The sequence below is a fragment of the Chiloscyllium plagiosum genome, unplaced genomic scaffold, assembly GCF_037043375.1.
Source record: "Chiloscyllium plagiosum isolate Xiang-an unplaced genomic scaffold, Cpla_swu_hap1 HiC_scaffold_42, whole genome shotgun sequence".
Lineage (NCBI taxonomy): Eukaryota > Metazoa > Chordata > Chondrichthyes > Orectolobiformes > Hemiscylliidae > Chiloscyllium > Chiloscyllium plagiosum.
Genome location: NW_028270180.1, coordinates 48674314 through 48692211, shown reverse-complemented (window position 1 = coordinate 48692211; position 17898 = coordinate 48674314).

Below are 17898 nucleotides of genomic sequence, written 5' to 3'. Positions count from 1 at the left end.
GAGGGCGACAGAGAGAGAGGGGACAGAGAGAGTGGGACAGAGAGTGGGGGACAGAGAGGGGTACAGAGTGGGGGAGAGAGGGGGTCAGAGAGAGGGCGACAGAGAGAGGAGGACAGAGAGGGGGGTCAGAGAGTGGGGTAGATAGAGGTGGACAGAGAGTGAGGGGGACAGAGAGAGAGGTGGCAGAAACAGGGCGACAGATAGAGGGCCACAGATAGAGGGAGGACAGAGAGATGGGGTACAGAGAGAAGGGGGACAGAGAGAGGGGGGCAGAGAGAAAAGGGGACAGAGAGAGGGGGACAGAGAGAGAAGGGGGACAGAGAGTGGGGGACAGAGAGAAGGGGTCAGTGAGAGGGAGGACAGTGAGAGGGGTACAGAGAGAGAGGGGGGAGAGAGAATTGGCCAGAGAGAAGGGGGACAGAGAGAGGGAGACAGAGAGATGGGTACAGAGTGGGGGAGAGAGAGTGGGTCAGACAGAGGGGTACAGAGAGTGGGGGGGTGGACAGAGTGGGGGACTGAGAGAGAGAGGGCGACAGAGAGAGAGGGGTGCAGAGAGAGAGGGGGACAGAGAGCGGGGCAGAGAGTGGGGGCAGAGAGAGAGGGGGCAGAGAGAGGGCGACAGAGAGGGTGTCAGAGCGTGGAGGAGAGAGAGAGGGGACAGAGAGTGGAGGACAGAGAGAGGCGGACAGAGAGGGGACGGAGAGAGGGCGACAGAGAGGGTGTCAGAAAGCAGGGGAGAGAGAGAAGGGACAGAGAGAGAGGGGGACAGAGAGAGAGGTGGGCCGAGAGAGAGAGGGGGGAAGAGAGAGTGACAAAGAGAGAGAGGAGACAGAGAGAGAGGGGAACAGAGAGAGAGGGGGACAGAGAGAGGAGGCAGAGAGAGGGGTCAGAGAGAGGGGGCAGAGAGAGAAGGGGACAGAGAGAGGGGGACAGTGAGAGGGGGACAGAGAGTGTGGGGATGCAGAGAGTGTGGGACAGAGAGAGAGGGTGACAGAGAAAGGAGGACAGAGAGAGGGGGACAGAGAGGGCGCAGAGAGAGAGAGGGGGCAGAGAGAGGGCGAGAGAGAGGGGGTCAGAGAGTGGGGGACAGAGAGTGAGGGGGCAGAGAGAGAGGGGTCAGAGAGAGAGTGGGCAGAGAGACAGGGGACAGAGAGGGGGCAGAGAGAGAGGGAGTGATAGTGGGGACAGAGAGAGGGGGCAGAGAGAGAGGGGGACCGAGAGAGAGGGGGACAGAGAGAGGGCGACAGAGAGAGATGTACAGAGAGAGGAGGGCAGAGAGAGAGGGGACAGAGAGAGTGGTGACAGAAAGAGAGGGGGACAGTGAGGGGGTACAGAGAGAGATGGGTGGGGGAGTGTGGGGATCAGAGAGAGGGCAACAAAGAGGGGGGACAGAGAGAGGGGAGATGGGGGTCAGAGAGAGAGAGGGGGTCAGAAAGAGAGGGGGTCAGAGAGACAGGAGGACAGAGAGATGGGGGGCAGAGAGAGGGCGACAGAGAGAGGGGGGCAGAGAGAAAAGAGGGCAGAGAGAGAAGAGGGCAGAGAGAGGGAGACAGAGAGTGGGGTGACAGAGAGATAGGGGGCCAGAGAGAAAAAGGGGGACAGAGAGAGGGTCAGAGAGCGGGGGAGAGAGAGGGGACAGAGAAAGAAGGACAGAGAGAGCGGGACAGAGAGGGCGCAGAGAGAGAGGGGGCAGAGAGAGGGCGACAGAGAGAGGGTCAGAGAGCGGGGGAGAGAGAGAGGGAGGGCAGAGAGAGAGGGGGCAGAGAGAGAGGGGGACAGAGAGAGAGGGGGCAGAGAGAGAAGGGGGCAGAGAAAGAAGAGGGCAGAGAGAGGGAGACAGAGAGAGGAGGGCAGAGAGAGAGGGGGACAGAGAGAGAGAGGGGGACAGAGAGAGGGTGACAGAGAGTGGGGTGACAGAGAGGGGGGGACAGTGAGGGGGTACAGAGAGAGGCGGTGGGAGAGAGTGGAGTTCCGAGAGAGGGCGAGAGAGAGGGGGGGACAGAGAGTGGGGGAGATAGAGGGGGTCAGAGAGAGAGGGGTTCAGAAAGTCATGGAGACAGAGAGAGGCGGCAGAAAGAGGGCGACAGATAGAGGGGGACAGAGAGAGAGGGACAGAGTGAGAGAGAGGGGGACAGAGAGAGAGGGGAAAGAGAGAGAGGGGTCAGAGAGATGGGGACAGAGAAAGAGGGGTACAGAGAGAGAGGGGCAGAGAGAGAGGGGGTCAGGGAGAGAGGGCGACAGAGAGAGGGGACAGAGAGAGTGGGACAGAGAGTGGGGGACAGAGAGTGGGGTAGATAGAGGTGGGCAGAGAAGGGGGACAGAGAGTGAGGGGGACAGAGAGAGAGGCGGCCGAAACAGGGCGACAGATAGAGGGGCACAGAGAGACGGAGGACAGAGAGATGGGGTACAGAGAGAAGGGGGACAGAGAGAGGGGGGGACAGAGAGAGGGGGGACAGAGAGACGGGTCAGAGTGAGGTGGGACACAGAGAGGGCGACAGAGAGAGGGGGTACAGAGAGAGGGGGGACAGAGAGAGGGGGGACAGAGAGAGGGGGACAGAGAGTGGGGGACAGAGAGGGGTACAGAGTGGGGGGAGAGAGGGGGTCAGAGAGAGGCCGACAGAGAGAGGAGGACAGAGAGGGGGTACAGAGAGTGGGGTACAGAGAGAAGGGGGACAGAGAGAGGGTGGACAGAGACAGGGGGACAGAGAGACGGGTCAGAGATAGTGGGGACAGAGAGAGGGGGACAGAGAGAGGGGGTACAGAGAGAGGGGGGACAGAGAGAGGGGGGACAGAGAGAGGGGGCAGAGAGAGAGGACAGAGAAATGAGGACAGCGAGAGCGGGACAGAGAGGGCGCAGAGAGAGAGGGGGCAGAGAGAGGGCGACAGAGAGAGGGTCAGAGAGCGGGGGAGAGAGAGAGAGGGGGCAGAGAGAGAGGGCAGAGAGAGAGCGGGACTGAGAGAGGGGGGCAGAGAGAGTGGGGCAGAGAGAGAAGGGGGCAGAGGCAGAAGAGGGCAGAGAGAGGGAGACAGAGAGAGGGGGACAGAGAGAGAGGGACAGAGAGAGAGAGGGTCAGAGAGAGAGGGACAGACAGAGGGGACAGAGAGAGGGTGACAGAGGCGGGTAACAGAGAGAGGGGACAGAGAGAGAGGGGGACAGAGAGAGAGGGGAAAGAGAGAGAGGTGTCAGAGAGATAGGGGGACAGAGAGAGAGGGGTACAGAGAGAGAGGGGCAGAGAGAGAGGGCGTCAGGCAGAGAGGTCGACAGAGAGAGGGGGACAGAGAGTGGGGGAAAGAGAGATAGGCAGCAGAAAGAGGGCGACAGATAGAGGGGGACAGAGAGAGGACAGAGAGAGAGGGGAAAGAGAGAGAGGAGACAGAGAGATGGGGGACAGAGAGAGATTGGTACAGAGAGAGAGGGGGTCAGGGAGAGAGGGCGACAGAGAGAGGGGACAGAGAGAGTGGGACAGAGAGTGGGGGACAGAGAGGGGTACAGAGTGGGGGGAGAGAGGGGGTCAGAGAGAGGGCGACAGAGAGAGGAGGACAGAGAGGAGGTACAGAGAGTGGGGTAGATAGAGGTGGGCAGAGAAGGGGGACAGAGAGTGAGGGGGACAGAGAGAGAGGCGGCAGAAACAGGGCGACAGATAGAGGAGCACAGAGAGAGGCAGGACAGAGAGATGGGGTACAGAGAGAAGGGGGACAGAGAGAGGGGGGACAAAGAGAGGGGGGACAGAGAGATGGGTCAGAGAGAGGGGGGACAGAGAGAGGGGGACAGAGAGAGGGGGTACAGGGAGAGGGGGTACAGAGAGAGGGGGGACAGAGAGAGGGGGCAGAGAGAGAGGACAGAGAAAGGAGGACAGCGAGAGCGGGACAGAGAAGGCGCAGGGAGAGAGGGGGGCAGAGAGAGGGCGACAGAGAGAGGGTCAGAGAGCGGGGGAGAGAGAGAGTGGGGGCAGAGAGAGAGGGCAGAGAGAGAGGGGGACAGAGAGAGAGGGGGCAGAGAAAGAAGGGGGCAGAGAAAGAAGAGGGCAGAGAGCGGGAGACAGAGAGAGGGGGACAGAGAGAGGAGGGCAGAGAGAGAGGGGACAGAGAGAGAGAGGGGGACAGATAGAGGGTGACAGAGAGTGGGGTGACAGAGAGAGGGGGGACAGTGAGGGGGTACAGAGAGAGGCGGTGGGAGAGAGTGGAGTTCAGAGAGAGGGCGAGAGAGGGGGGGGCAGAGAGTGGGGGAGATAGAGGGGGTAAGAGAGAGAGGGGTTCAGAAAGTCATGGAGACAGAGAGAGGCGGCAGAAAGGGGGGGGGGGATAGAGGGGGACAGAGAGAGAGGGACAGAGAGAGAGGGGGTCAGAAAGTCATGGAGACAGAGAGAAGCGTCAGAAAGAGAAAGACAGATAGAGGGGGATGGAGAGAGAGGGACAGAGAGAGAGAGGGGGACAGAGAGAGAGGGGAAAGAGAGAGAGGTGTCAGAGAGATGGGGGACAGAGAGAGGGGTACAGAGAGAGAGGGGCAGAGAGAGAGGGGGTCAGGGAGAGAGGGCGACAGAGAGAGGGGGTCAGAGAGAGCAGGATACGGAGAGAGGGGGACTGAGAGAGGGGTACAGAGTTGGGGGAGAGAGGGAGTCAGAGAGAGGGCGACAGAGAGAGGAGGACAGAGAGACGGGTCAGAGAGAGGTGGGACACAGAGAGGGCGACAGAGAGAGGGGGTACAGAGAGAGGGGGGACAGAGAGAGGGGGGACAGAGAGAGGGGGACAGAGAGTGGGGGACAGAGAGGGGTACAGAGTGGGGGGAGAGAGGGGGTCAGAGAGAGGGCGACAGAGAGAGGAGGACAGAGAGGGGGTACAGAGAGTGGGGTAGATAGAGGTGGGCAGAGAAGGGGGACAGAGAGTGAGGGGGACAGAGAGAGAGGCGGCAGAAACAGGGCGACAGATAGAGGGCCACAGAGAGAGGGAGGACAGAGAGATGGGGTACAGAGAGAAGGGGGACAGAGAGAGGGTGGACAGAGACAGGGGGACAGAGAGACGGGTCAGAGATAGTGGGGACAGAGAGAGGGGGACAGAGAGAGGGGGTACAGAGAGAGGGGGGACAGAGAGAGGGGGGACAGAGAGAGGGGGCAGAGAGAGAGGACAGAGAAATGAGGACAGCGAGAGCGGGACAGAGAGGGCGCAGAGAGAGAGGGGGCAGAGAGAGGGCGACAGAGAGAGGGTCAGAGAGCGGGGGAGAGAGAGAGAGGGGGCAGAGAGAGAGGGCAGAGAGAGAGCGGGACTGAGAGAGGGGGGCAGAGAGAGTGGGGCAGAGAGAGAAGGGGGCAGAGGCAGAAGAGGGCAGAGAGAGGGAGACAGAGAGAGGGGGACAGAGAGAGAGGGACAGAGAGAGAGAGGGTCAGAGAGAGAGGGACAGACAGAGGGGACAGAGAGAGGGTGACAGAGGCGGGTAACAGAGAGAGGGGACAGAGAGAGAGGGGGACAGAGAGAGAGGGGAAAGAGAGAGAGGTGTCAGAGAGATAGGGGGACAGAGAGAGAGGGGTACAGAGAGAGAGGGGCAGAGAGAGAGGGCGTCAGGCAGAGAGGTCGACAGAGAGAGGGGGACAGAGAGTGGGGGAAAGAGAGATAGGCAGCAGAAAGAGGGCGACAGATAGAGGGGGACAGAGAGAGGACAGAGAGAGAGGGGAAAGAGAGAGAGGAGACAGAGAGATGGGGGACAGAGAGAGATTGGTACAGAGAGAGAGGGGGTCAGGGAGAGAGGGCGACAGAGAGAGGGGACAGAGAGAGTGGGACAGAGAGTGGGGGACAGAGAGGGGTACAGAGTGGGGGGAGAGAGGGGGTCAGAGAGAGGGCGACAGAGAGAGGAGGACAGAGAGGAGGTACAGAGAGTGGGGTAGATAGAGGTGGGCAGAGAAGGGGGACAGAGAGTGAGGGGGACAGAGAGAGAGGCGGCAGAAACAGGGCGACAGATAGAGGAGCACAGAGAGAGGCAGGACAGAGAGATGGGGTACAGAGAGAAGGGGGACAGAGAGAGGGGGGACAAAGAGAGGGGGGACAGAGAGATGGGTCAGAGAGAGGGGGGACAGAGAGAGGGGGACAGAGAGAGGGGGTACAGAGAGAGGGGGGACAGAGAGAGGGGGGACAGAGAGAGGGGGCAGAGAGAGAGGACAGAGAAAGGAGGACAGCGAGAGCGGGACAGAGAAGGCGCAGGGAGAGAGGGGGCAGAGAGAGGGCGACAGAGAGAGGGTCAGAGAGCGGGGGAGAGAGAGAGTGGGGGCAGAGAGAGAGGGCAGAGAGAGAGGGGGACAGAGAGAGAGGGGGCAGAGAAAGAAGGGGGCAGAGAAAGAAGAGGGCAGAGAGCGGGAGACAGAGAGAGGGGGACAGAGAGAGGAGGGCAGAGAGAGAGGGGACAGAGAGAGAGAGAGGGGGACAGATAGAGGGTGACAGAGAGTGGGGTGACAGAGAGAGGGGGGACAGTGAGGGGGTACAGAGAGAGGCGGTGGGAGAGAGTGGAGTTCAGAGAGAGGGCGAGAGAGGGGGGGGCAGAGAGTGGGGGAGATAGAGGGGGTAAGAGAGAGAGGGGTTCAGAAAGTCATGGAGACAGAGAGAGGCGGCAGAAAGGGGGGGGGGGATAGAGGGGGACAGAGAGAGAGGGACAGAGAGAGAGGGGGTCAGAAAGTCATGGAGACAGAGAGAAGCGTCAGAAAGAGAAAGACAGATAGAGGGGGATGGAGAGAGAGGGACAGAGAGAGAGAGGGGGACAGAGAGAGAGGGGAAAGAGAGAGAGGTGTCAGAGAGATGGGGGACAGAGAGAGGGGTACAGAGAGAGAGGGGCAGAGAGAGAGGGGGTCAGGGAGAGAGGGCGACAGAGAGAGGGGGTCAGAGAGAGCAGGATACGGAGAGAGGGGGACTGAGAGAGGGGTACAGAGTTGGGGGAGAGAGGGAGTCAGAGAGAGGGCGACAGAGAGAGGAGGACAGAGAGACGGGTCAGAGAGAGGTGGGACACAGAGAGGGCGACAGAGAGAGGGGGTACAGAGAGAGGGGGGACAGAGAGAGGGGGGACAGAGAGAGGGGGACAGAGAGTGGGGGACAGAGAGGGGTACAGAGTGGGGGGAGAGAGGGGGTCAGAGAGAGGGCGACAGAGAGAGGAGGACAGAGAGGGGGTACAGAGAGTGGGGTAGATAGAGGTGGGCAGAGAAGGGGACAGAGAGTGAGGGGGACAGAGAGAGAGGCGGCAGAAACAGGGCGACAGATAGAGGGCCACAGAGAGAGGGAGGACAGAGAGATGGGGTACAGAGAGAAGGGGGACAGAGAGAGGGTGGACAGAGACAGGGGGACAGAGAGACGGGTCAGAGATAGTGGGGACAGAGAGAGGGGGACAGAGAGAGGGGGTACAGAGAGAGGGGGGACAGAGAGAGGGGGGACAGAGAGAGGGGGCAGAGAGAGAGGACAGAGAAATGAGGACAGCGAGAGCGGGACAGAGAGGGCGCAGAGAGAGAGGGGGCAGAGAGAGGGCGACAGAGAGAGGGTCAGAGAGCGGGGGAGAGAGAGAGAGGGGGCAGAGAGAGAGGGCAGAGAGAGAGCGGGACTGAGAGAGGGGGGCAGAGAGAGTGGGGCAGAGAGAGAAGGGGGCAGAGGCAGAAGAGGGCAGAGAGAGGGAGACAGAGAGAGGGGGACAGAGAGAGAGGGTACAGAGAGAGGGGGGACAGAGAGAGGGGGGACAGAGAGAGGGGGACAGAGAGTGGGGGACAGAGAGGGGTACAGAGTGGGGGGAGAGAGGGGGTCAGAGAGAGGGCGACAGAGAGAGGAGGACAGAGAGGGGGTACAGAGAGTGGGGTAGATAGAGGTGGGCAGAGAAGGGGGACAGAGAGTGAGGGGGACAGAGAGAGAGGCGGCAGAAACAGGGCGACAGATAGAGGGCCACAGAGAGAGGGAGGACAGAGAGATGGGGTACAGAGAGAAGGGGGACAGAGAGAGGGTGGACAGAGACAGGGGGACAGAGAGACGGGTCAGAGATACTGGGGACAGAGAGAGGGGGACAGAGAGAGGGGGTACAGAGAGAGGGGGGACAGAGAGAGGGGGGACAGAGAGAGGGGGCAGAGAGAGAGGACAGAGAAATGAGGACAGCGAGAGCGGGACAGAGAGGGCGCAGAGAGAGAGGGGGCAGAGAGAGGGCGACAGAGAGAGGGTCAGAGAGCGGGGGAGAGAGAGAGAGGGGGCAGAGAGAGAGGGCAGAGAGAGAGCGGGACTGAGAGAGGGGGGCAGAGAGAGTGGGGCAGAGAGAGAAGGGGGCAGAGGCAGAAGAGGGCAGAGAGAGGGAGACAGAGAGAGGGGGACAGAGAGAGAGGGACAGAGAGAGAGAGGGTCAGAGAGAGAGGGACAGACAGAGGGGACAGAGAGAGGGTGACAGAGGCGGGTAACAGAGAGAGGGGACAGAGAGAGAGGGGGACAGAGAGAGAGGGGAAAGAGAGAGAGGTGTCAGAGAGATAGGGGGACAGAGAGAGAGGGGTACAGAGAGAGAGGGGCAGAGAGAGAGGGCGTCAGGCAGAGAGGTCGACAGAGAGAGGGGGACAGAGAGTGGGGGAAAGAGAGATAGGCAGCAGAAAGAGGGCGACAGATAGAGGGGGACAGAGAGAGGACAGAGAGAGAGGGGAAAGAGAGAGAGGAGACAGAGAGATGGGGGACAGAGAGAGATTGGTACAGAGAGAGAGGGGGTCAGGGAGAGAGGGCGACAGAGAGAGGGGACAGAGAGAGTGGGACAGAGAGTGGGGGACAGAGAGGGGTACAGAGTGGGGGGAGAGAGGGGGTCAGAGAGAGGGCGACAGAGAGAGGAGGACAGAGAGGAGGTACAGAGAGTGGGGTAGATAGAGGTGGGCAGAGAAGGGGGACAGAGAGTGAGGGGGACAGAGAGAGAGGCGGCAGAAACAGGGCGACAGATAGAGGAGCACAGAGAGAGGCAGGACAGAGAGATGGGGTACAGAGAGAAGGGGGACAGAGAGAGGGGGGACAAAGAGAGGGGGGACAGAGAGATGGGTCAGAGAGAGGGGGGACAGAGAGAGGGGGACAGAGAGAGGGGGTACAGAGAGAGGGGGTACAGAGAGAGGGGGGACAGAGAGAGGGGGCAGAGAGAGAGGACAGAGAAAGGAGGACAGCGAGAGCGGGACAGAGAAGGCGCAGGGAGAGAGGGGGGCAGAGAGAGGGCGACAGAGAGAGGGTCAGAGAGCGGGGGAGAGAGAGAGTGGGGGCAGAGAGAGAGGGCAGAGAGAGAGGGGGACAGAGAGAGAGGGGGCAGAGAAAGAAGGGGGCAGAGAAAGAAGAGGGCAGAGAGCGGGAGACAGAGAGAGGGGGACAGAGAGAGGAGGGCAGAGAGAGAGGGGACAGAGAGAGAGAGGGGGACAGATAGAGGGTGACAGAGAGTGGGGTGACAGAGAGAGGGGGGACAGTGAGGGGGTACAGAGAGAGGCGGTGGGAGAGAGTGGAGTTCAGAGAGAGGGCGAGAGAGGGGGGGACAGAGAGTGGGGGAGATAGAGGGGGTAAGAGAGAGAGGGGTTCAGAAAGTCATGGAGACAGAGAGAGGCGGCAGAAAGAGGGCGACAGATAGAGGGGGACAGAGAGAGAGGGACAGAGAGAGAGGGGGTCAGAAAGTCATGGAGACAGAGAGAAGCGTCAGAAAGAGAAAGACAGATAGAGGGGGATGGAGAGAGAGGGACAGAGAGAGAGAGGGGGACAGAGAGAGAGGGGAAAGAGAGAGAGGTGTCAGAGAGATGGGGGACAGAGAGAGGGGTACAGAGAGAGAGGGGCAGAGAGAGAGGGGGTCAGGGAGAGAGGGCGACAGAGAGAGGGGGTCAGAGAGAGCAGGATACGGAGAGAGGGGGACTGAGAGAGGGGTACAGAGTTGGGGGAGAGAGGGAGTCAGAGAGAGGGCGACAGAGAGAGGAGGACAGAGAGACGGGTCAGAGAGAGGTGGGACACAGAGAGGGCGACAGAGAGAGGGGGTACAGAGAGAGGGGGGACAGAGAGAGGGGGGACAGAGAGAGGGGGACAGAGAGTGGGGGACAGAGAGGGGTACAGAGTGGGGGGAGAGAGGGGGTCAGAGAGAGGGCGACAGAGAGAGGAGGACAGAGAGGGGGTACAGAGAGTGGGGTAGATAGAGGTGGGCAGAGAAGGGGGACAGAGAGTGAGGGGGACAGAGAGAGAGGCGGCAGAAACAGGGCGACAGATAGAGGGCCACAGAGAGAGGGAGGACAGAGAGATGGGGTACAGAGAGAAGGGGGACAGAGAGAGGGTGGACAGAGACAGGGGGACAGAGAGACGGGTCAGAGATAGTGGGGACAGAGAGAGGGGGACAGAGAGAGGGGGTACAGAGAGAGGGGGGACAGAGAGAGGGGGGACAGAGAGAGGGGGCAGAGAGAGAGGACAGAGAAATGAGGACAGCGAGAGCGGGACAGAGAGGGCGCAGAGAGAGAGGGGGCAGAGAGAGGGCGACAGAGAGAGGGTCAGAGAGCGGGGGAGAGAGAGAGAGGGGGCAGAGAGAGAGGGCAGAGAGAGAGCGGGACTGAGAGAGGGGGGCAGAGAGAGTGGGGCAGAGAGAGAAGGGGGCAGAGGCAGAAGAGGGCAGAGAGAGGGAGACAGAGAGAGGGGGAACAGAGAGAGAGGGACAGAGAGAGAGAGGGTCAGAGAGAGAGGGACAGACAGAGGGGACAGAGAGAGGGTGACAGAGGCGGGTAACAGAGAGAGGGGACAGAGAGAGAGGGGGACAGAGAGAGAGGGGAAAGAGAGAGAGGTGTCAGAGAGATAGGGGGACAGAGAGAGAGGGGTACAGAGAGAGAGGGGCAGAGAGAGAGGGCGTCAGGCAGAGAGGTCGACAGAGAGAGGGGGACAGAGAGTGGGGGAAAGAGAGATAGGCAGCAGAAAGAGGGCGACAGATAGAGGGGGACAGAGAGAGGACAGAGAGAGAGGGGAAAGAGAGAGAGGAGACAGAGAGATGGGGGACAGAGAGAGATTGGTACAGAGAGAGAGGGGGTCAGGGAGAGAGGGCGACAGAGAGAGGGGACAGAGAGAGTGGGACAGAGAGTGGGGGACAGAGAGGGGTACAGAGTGGGGGGAGAGAGGGGGTCAGAGAGAGGGCGACAGAGAGAGGAGGACAGAGAGGAGGTACAGAGAGTGGGGTAGATAGAGGTGGGCAGAGAAGGGGGACAGAGAGTGAGGGGGACAGAGAGAGAGGCGGCAGAAACAGGGCGACAGATAGAGGAGCACAGAGAGAGGCAGGACAGAGAGATGGGGTACAGAGAGAAGGGGGACAGAGAGAGCCGGGACAAAGAGAGGGGGACAGAGAGATGGGTCAGAGAGAGGGGGGACAGAGAGAGGGGGACAGAGAGAGGGGGTACAGAGAGAGGGGGTACAGAGAGGGGGGGGGACAGAGAGAGGGGGCAGAGAGAGAGGACAGAGAAAGGAGGACAGCGAGAGCGGGACAGAGAAGGCGCAGGGAGAGAGGGGGCAGAGAGAGGGCGACAGAGAGAGGGTCAGAGAGCGGGGGAGAGAGAGAGTGGGGGCAGAGAGAGAGGGCAGAGAGAGAGGGGGACAGAGAGAGAGGGGGCAGAGAAAGAAGGGGGCAGAGAAAGAAGAGGGCAGAGAGCGGGAGACAGAGAGAGGGGGACAGAGAGAGGAGGGCAGAGAGAGAGGGGACAGAGAGAGAGAGGGGGACAGATAGAGGGTGACAGAGAGTGGGGTGACAGAGAGAGGGGGACAGTGAGGGGGTACAGAGAGAGGCGGTGGGAGAGAGTGGAGTTCAGAGAGAGGGCGAGAGAGGGGGGGACAGAGAGTGGGGGAGATAGAGGGGGTAAGAGAGAGAGGGGTTCAGAAAGTCATGGAGACAGAGAGAGGCGGCAGAAAGAGGGCGACAGATAGAGGGGGACAGAGAGAGAGGGACAGAGAGAGAGGGGGTCAGAAAGTCATGGAGACAGAGAGAAGCGTCAGAAAGAGAAAGACAGATAGAGGGGGATGGAGAGAGAGGGACAGAGAGAGAGAGGGGGACAGAGAGAGAGGGGAAAGAGAGAGAGGTGTCAGAGAGATGGGGGACAGAGAGAGGGGTACAGAGAGAGAGGGGCAGAGAGAGAGGGGGTCAGGGAGAGAGGGCGACAGAGAGAGGGGGTCAGAGAGAGCAGGATACGGAGAGAGGGGGACTGAGAGAGGGGTACAGAGTTGGGGGAGAGAGGGAGTCAGAGAGAGGGCGACAGAGAGAGGAGGACAGAGAGGGGGGACAGAGAGTGGGGTAGATAGAGGTGGGCAGAGAAGGGGGACAGAGAGTGAGGGGGGTCAGAGAGAGAGGCGGCAGAAACAGGGCGACAGATAGAGGGGCACAGAGAGAGGGAGGACAGAGAGATGGGGTACAGAGAGAAGGGGGACAGAGAGAGGGGGGACAGAGAGAGGGGGACAGAGAGACGGGTCAGAGAGAGGGGGGTCAGAGAGAGGGGGACAGAGAGAGGGGTGACAGAGGGAGGGGGAGAGAGAGAGGGGGGACAGAGAGAGGGGAGACAGAGACAAGGGGTCAGAGAGAGGGGGACAGAGAGAGAAGGGGGACAGAGAGTGGGGGGACAGAGAGAAGGGGTCAGAGAGAGGGAGGACAGTGAAAGGGGGACAGAGAGAGGGGGGACAGAGCGAAGGGGGGCAGAGAGAAGGGGGACAGAGAGAGGGAGACAGACAGATGGGTACAGAGTGGGGGAGAGAGAGCGGGTCAGAGAGAGGGGGAAAGAGAGTGGGGGGTGCAGAGAGAGAGGGGGACAGAGAGCGGGGCAGAGAGTGGGGGCAGAGAGAGAGGGGGCAGAGAGAGGGCGACAGAGAGGGTGTCAGAGCGTGGAGGAGAGAGAGAGGCGGACAGAGAGGGGCAGAGAGAGAGGGGGCAGAGAGAGGGCGATAGAGAGGGTGTCAGAGAGCGGGGGAGAGAGAGAAGGGACAGAGAGAGAGGGGGACAGAGAGAGAGGTGGGCCGAGAGAGAGTGGGGGGGAAGAGAGAGGGACAAAGAGGGAGAGGGGACAGAGAGAGAGGGCAACAGGGAGAGAGGGGAACAGAGAGATGGGTGACAGAGAGAGAGGGGGACAGAGAGAGAGGGGACAGAGAGAGAGAGGGAGAGATAGAGCGTAGAGAGAGGGGGACAGAGAGAGGAGGCAGAGAGAGGGGTCAGAGAGAGAGGACAGAGAGAGAAGGGGACAGAGAGAAGGGGACAGTGAGAGGGGGACAGAGAGTGTGGGGATGCAGAGAGTGTGGGACAGAGAGAGAGGGTGACAGAGAAAGGAGGACAGAGAGAGGGGGGCAGAGAGGGCGCAGAGAGAGGGGGGGGCAGAGAGAGGGCGAGAGAGAGGGGGTCAGAGAGCGGGGGACAGAGAGTGAGGGGGCAGAGAGAGAAGGGCCAGAGAGAAAGAGTGGGCAGAGAGACAGGGGACACATAAGGGGGCAGAGAGAGAGGGAGAGATAGAGGGGACAGAGAGAGGGGGCAGAGAGAGAGGGGGACCGAGAGAGAGGGGGACAGAGAGAGGGCGACAGAGAGAGGGCGACAGAGAGAGATGTACAGAGAGAGGAGGGCAGAGAGAGAGGGGGCAGAGAGAGTGGTGACAGAAAAAGAGGGGGACAGTGAGGGGGTACAGAGAGAGATGTGTGGGGGAGAGTGGGGGTCAGAGAGAGGGCAACAGATAGGGGGGGACAGAGAGTGGGGAGATGGCGGGTCAGAGAGAGAGGGGGTCAGAAGGAGAGGGGGTCAGAGAGAGAGTAGTACAGATAAATGGGGGGCAGAGAGAGGGCGACAGAGAGAGGGGGGCAGAGAGAAAAGGGGACAGAGAGAGGGGGACAGAGAGAGAAGGGGGACAGAGAGTGGGGGACAGAGAGAAGGGGTCAGTAAGAGGGAGGACAGTGAGAGGAGTACAGTGAGACAGGGGGCAGAGAGAAGGAGACAGAGAGAAGGGGGACAGAGAGAGGGAGAGAGAGAGATGGGTACAGGGTGGGGGAGAGAGAGTGGGTCAGACAGAGGGGTACAGAGAGTGGGGGGATGGACAGAGTGGGGGACTGAGAGAGAGAGGGCGACAGAGAGAGAGGGTGCAGAGAGAGGGGGGGACAGAGAGCGGGGCAGAGAGTGGGGGCAGAGAGAGGGGGCAGAGAGAGGGCGACAGAGAGGGTGTCAGAAAGCGGGGGAGAGAGAGAAGGGACAGAGAGAGAGGGGGACAGAGAGACAGGTGGGCCGAGAGAGAGAGGGGGGAAGAGAGAGTGACAAAGAGAGAGAGGAGACAGAGAGAGAGGGGAACAGAGAGAGAGGGGAACAGAGAGAGGAGGCAGAGAGAGGGGTCAGAGAGAGGGGCAGAGAGAGAAGGGGACAGAGAGAGGGGGACAGTGAGAGGGGGACAGAGAGTGTGGGGATGCAGAGAGTGTGGGACAGAGAGAGAGGGTGACAGAGAAAGGAGGACAGAGAGAGGGGGACAGAGAGGGCGCAGAGAGAGAGAGGGGGCAGAGAGAGGGCGAGAGAGAGAGGGTCACAGAGTGGGGGACAGAGAGTGAGGGGGCAGAGAGAGAGGGGTCAGAGAGAGAGTGGGCAGAGAGACAGGGGACAGAGAGGGGGCAGAGAGAGAGGGAGTGATAGAGGGGACAGAGAGAGGGGGCAGAGAGAGAGGGGGACCGAGAGAGAGGGGGACAGAGAGAGGGCGATAGAGAGAGATGTACAGAGAGAGGAGGGCAGAGAGAGAGGGGACAGAGAGAGTGGTGACAGAAAGAGAGGGGGACAGTGAGGGGGTACAGAGAGAGATGGGTGGGGGAGAGTGGGGATCAGAGAGAGGGCAACAAAGAGGGGGGACAGAGAGTGGGGAGATGGGTCGTCAGAGAGAGAGGGGGTCAGAAAGAGAGGGGTTCAGAGAGAAAGGAGGACAGAGAGATGGGGGGCAGAGAGAGGGCGACAGAGAGAGGGGGGCAGAGATAAAAGGGGGCAGAGAGAGAAGAGGGAAGAGAGAGGGAGACAGAGAGTGGGGTGACAGAGAGATAGGGGGCCAGAGAGAAAAAGGGGGACAGAGAGGGGGTCAGAGAGCGGGGGAGAGAGAGAGGGGACAGAGAAAGAAGGACAGAGAGAGCGGGACAGAAAGGGCGCAGAGAGAGAGGGGGCAGAGAGAGGGCGACAGAGAGAGGGTCAGAGAGCGGGGGAGAGAGAGAGGGGGACAGAGAGAGAGGGGGCAGAGAGAGAAGGGGCAGAGAAAGAAGAGGGCAGAAAGAGGGAGACAGAGAGAAGGTCAGAGAGCGGGGGAGAGAGAGAGGTGGTCAGAGAGAGAGGGGGCAGAGAGAGAGGGGGACAGAGAGAGGGGGCAGAGAGAGAAGGGGGCAGAGAAAGAAGAGGGCAGAGAGAGGGAGACAGAGAGAGGAGGGCAGAGAGAGAGGGGGACAGAGAGAGAGAGGAGGACAGAGAGAGGGTGACAGAGAGTGGGGTGACAGAGAGAGGGGGGGACAGTAAGGGGGTACAGAGAGAGGCGGTGGGAGAGAGTCGAGTTCCGAGAGAGGGCGAGAGAGAGGGGGGGACAGAGAGTGGGGGAGAAAGAGGGGGTCAGAGAGAGAGGGGTTCAGAAAGTCATGGAGACAGAGAGAGGCAGCAGAAAGAGGCCGACAGATAGAGGGGGACAGAGAGAGGGGGATAGAGAGAGAGGGGGGGGACAGAGAGAGAGGGGAAAGAGAGAGAGGTGTCAGAGAGATCGGGACAGAGAAAGAGGGGTACAGAGAGAGAGGGGCAGAGAGAGAGGGGGTCAGGGAGAGAGGGCGACAGAGAGAGGGGACAGAGAGAGTGGGACAGAGAGTGGGGGACAGAGAGGGGTACAGAGTGGGGGGAGAGAGGGGGTCAGAGAGAGGGCGACAGAGAGAGGAGGACAGAGAGGGGGGTCAGAGAGTGGGGTAGATAGAGGTGGGCAGAGAAGGGGGACAGAGAGTGAGGGGGACAGAGAGAGAGGCGGCAGAAACAGGGCGACAGATAGAGGGGCACAGAGAGAGGGAGGACAGAGAGATGGGGTACAGAGAGAAGGGGGACAGAGAGAGGGGGGACTGAGAGAGGGGGGACAGAGAGACGGGTCAGAGAGAGGGGGGACAGAAAGAGGGGGACAGAGAGAGGGGGTACAGAGAGAGGGGGGACAGAGAGAGGGGGGCAGAGAGAGGGGACAGAGAGAGAGGACAGAGAAAGGAGGACAGCGAGAGCGGGACAGAGAGGGCGCAGAGAGAAAGGGGGGGCAGAGAGAGGGCGACAGAGAGAGGGTCAGAGAGCGGGGAGAGAGAGAGAGAGAGAGGGGACAGAGAGAGAGGGCAGAGAGAGAGGTGGACAGAAAGAGAGGGGGCAGAGAGAAAAGGGGGCAGAGAAAGAAGAGGGCAGAGAAAGGGAGACAGAGAGAGGGGGACAGAGAGAGGAGGGCAGAGAGAGAGGGGGACAGAGGGGGGACAGAGACAGGGGGGACAGTGCGGGGGTACAGAGAGAGGCGGTGGGAGAGAGTGGAGTTCAGAGAGAGGGCGAGAGAGGGGGGGACAGAGAGTGGGGGAGATAGAGGGTGTCAGAGAGAGAGGGGTTCAGAAAGTCATGGAGACAGAGAGAGGCGGCAGAAAGAGGGCGACAGATAGAGGGGGACAGAGAGAGAGGGACAGAGAGAGAGGGGGGGACAGCGAGAGAGGGGAAAGAGAGAGAGGGGTCAGAGAGATGGGGGACAGAGAGAGGGGTACAGAGAGAGAGGGGCAAAGAGAGAGGGTGTCAGAAAATCATGGAGACAGAGAGAGGCGGCAGAAAGAGGGCGACAGATAGAGGGGGACAGAGAGAGAGGGACAGAGAGAGAGGGGGGACAGAGAGAGAGGGGAAAGAGTGAGAGGGGTCAGAGAGATGGGGGACAGAGAGAGGGGTACAGAGAGAGAGGGGCAGAGAGAGAGGGGGTCAGGGAGAGAGGGCGACAGAGAGAGGGGGACAATGAGAGTGGGACAGAGAGTGGGGGACAGAGAGGGGTACAGAGTTGGGGGAGAGAGGGAGTCAGAGAGAGGGCGACAGAGAGAGGAGGACAGAGAGGGGGGACAGAGAGTGGGGTAGATAGAGGTGGGCAGAGAGGGGGGACAGAGAGTGAGGGGGACAGAGAGAGGCGGCAGAATCAGGGCGACAGATAGAGGGGCACAGAGAGAGGCAGGACAGAGAGATGGGGTACAGAGAGAAGGGGGTCAGAGAGAGGGGGGACAGAGAGAGGGGGACAGAGAGAGGGGGTACAGAGAGAGGGGGGACAGAGAGAGGGGGGTATGAGAGAGGGGGCAGAGAGAGAGACCAGAGAAAGGAGGACAGCGAGAGCGGGACAGAGAGGGCGCAGAGAGAGAGGGGGCAGAGAGAGGGCGACAGAGAGAGGGTTAGAGAGCGGGGAAGAGAGAGAGTGGGGGCAGAGAGAGAGGGCAGAGAGAGAGGGGGACAGAGAGAGGGGGACAGAGAGAGAAGGGGGCAGAGGCAGAAGAGGGCAGAGAGAGGGATACAAAGAGAGGGGGACAGAGAGAGGAGGGCAGAGAGAGGGGGACAGAGGGAGAGAGGGAGACAGAGAGAGGGTGACAGAGGGTGGGGTGACAGAGAGAGAGGGGGACAGTGAGGGGGTACAGAGAGAGGCGGGTGGTCGAGAGTGGAGTTCAGAGAGAGGGCGAGAGAGACGGGGGGACAGATAGTGGGGGAGATAGAGGAGGTCAGAGAGAAAGGGGTTCAGAAAGTGATGGAGACAGAGAGAAAGGCGGCAGAAAGAGGGCAACAGATCGAGGGGGACAGAGAGAGGGAGGGTCAGAGAGAGAGGGACAGACAGAGGGGACAGAGAGAGGGTGACAGAGGCGGGGAACAGAGAGAGGGGACAGAGAGAGAGAGGGGGACAGAGAGAGAGGGGAAAGAGAGAGAGGTGTCAGAGAGATAGG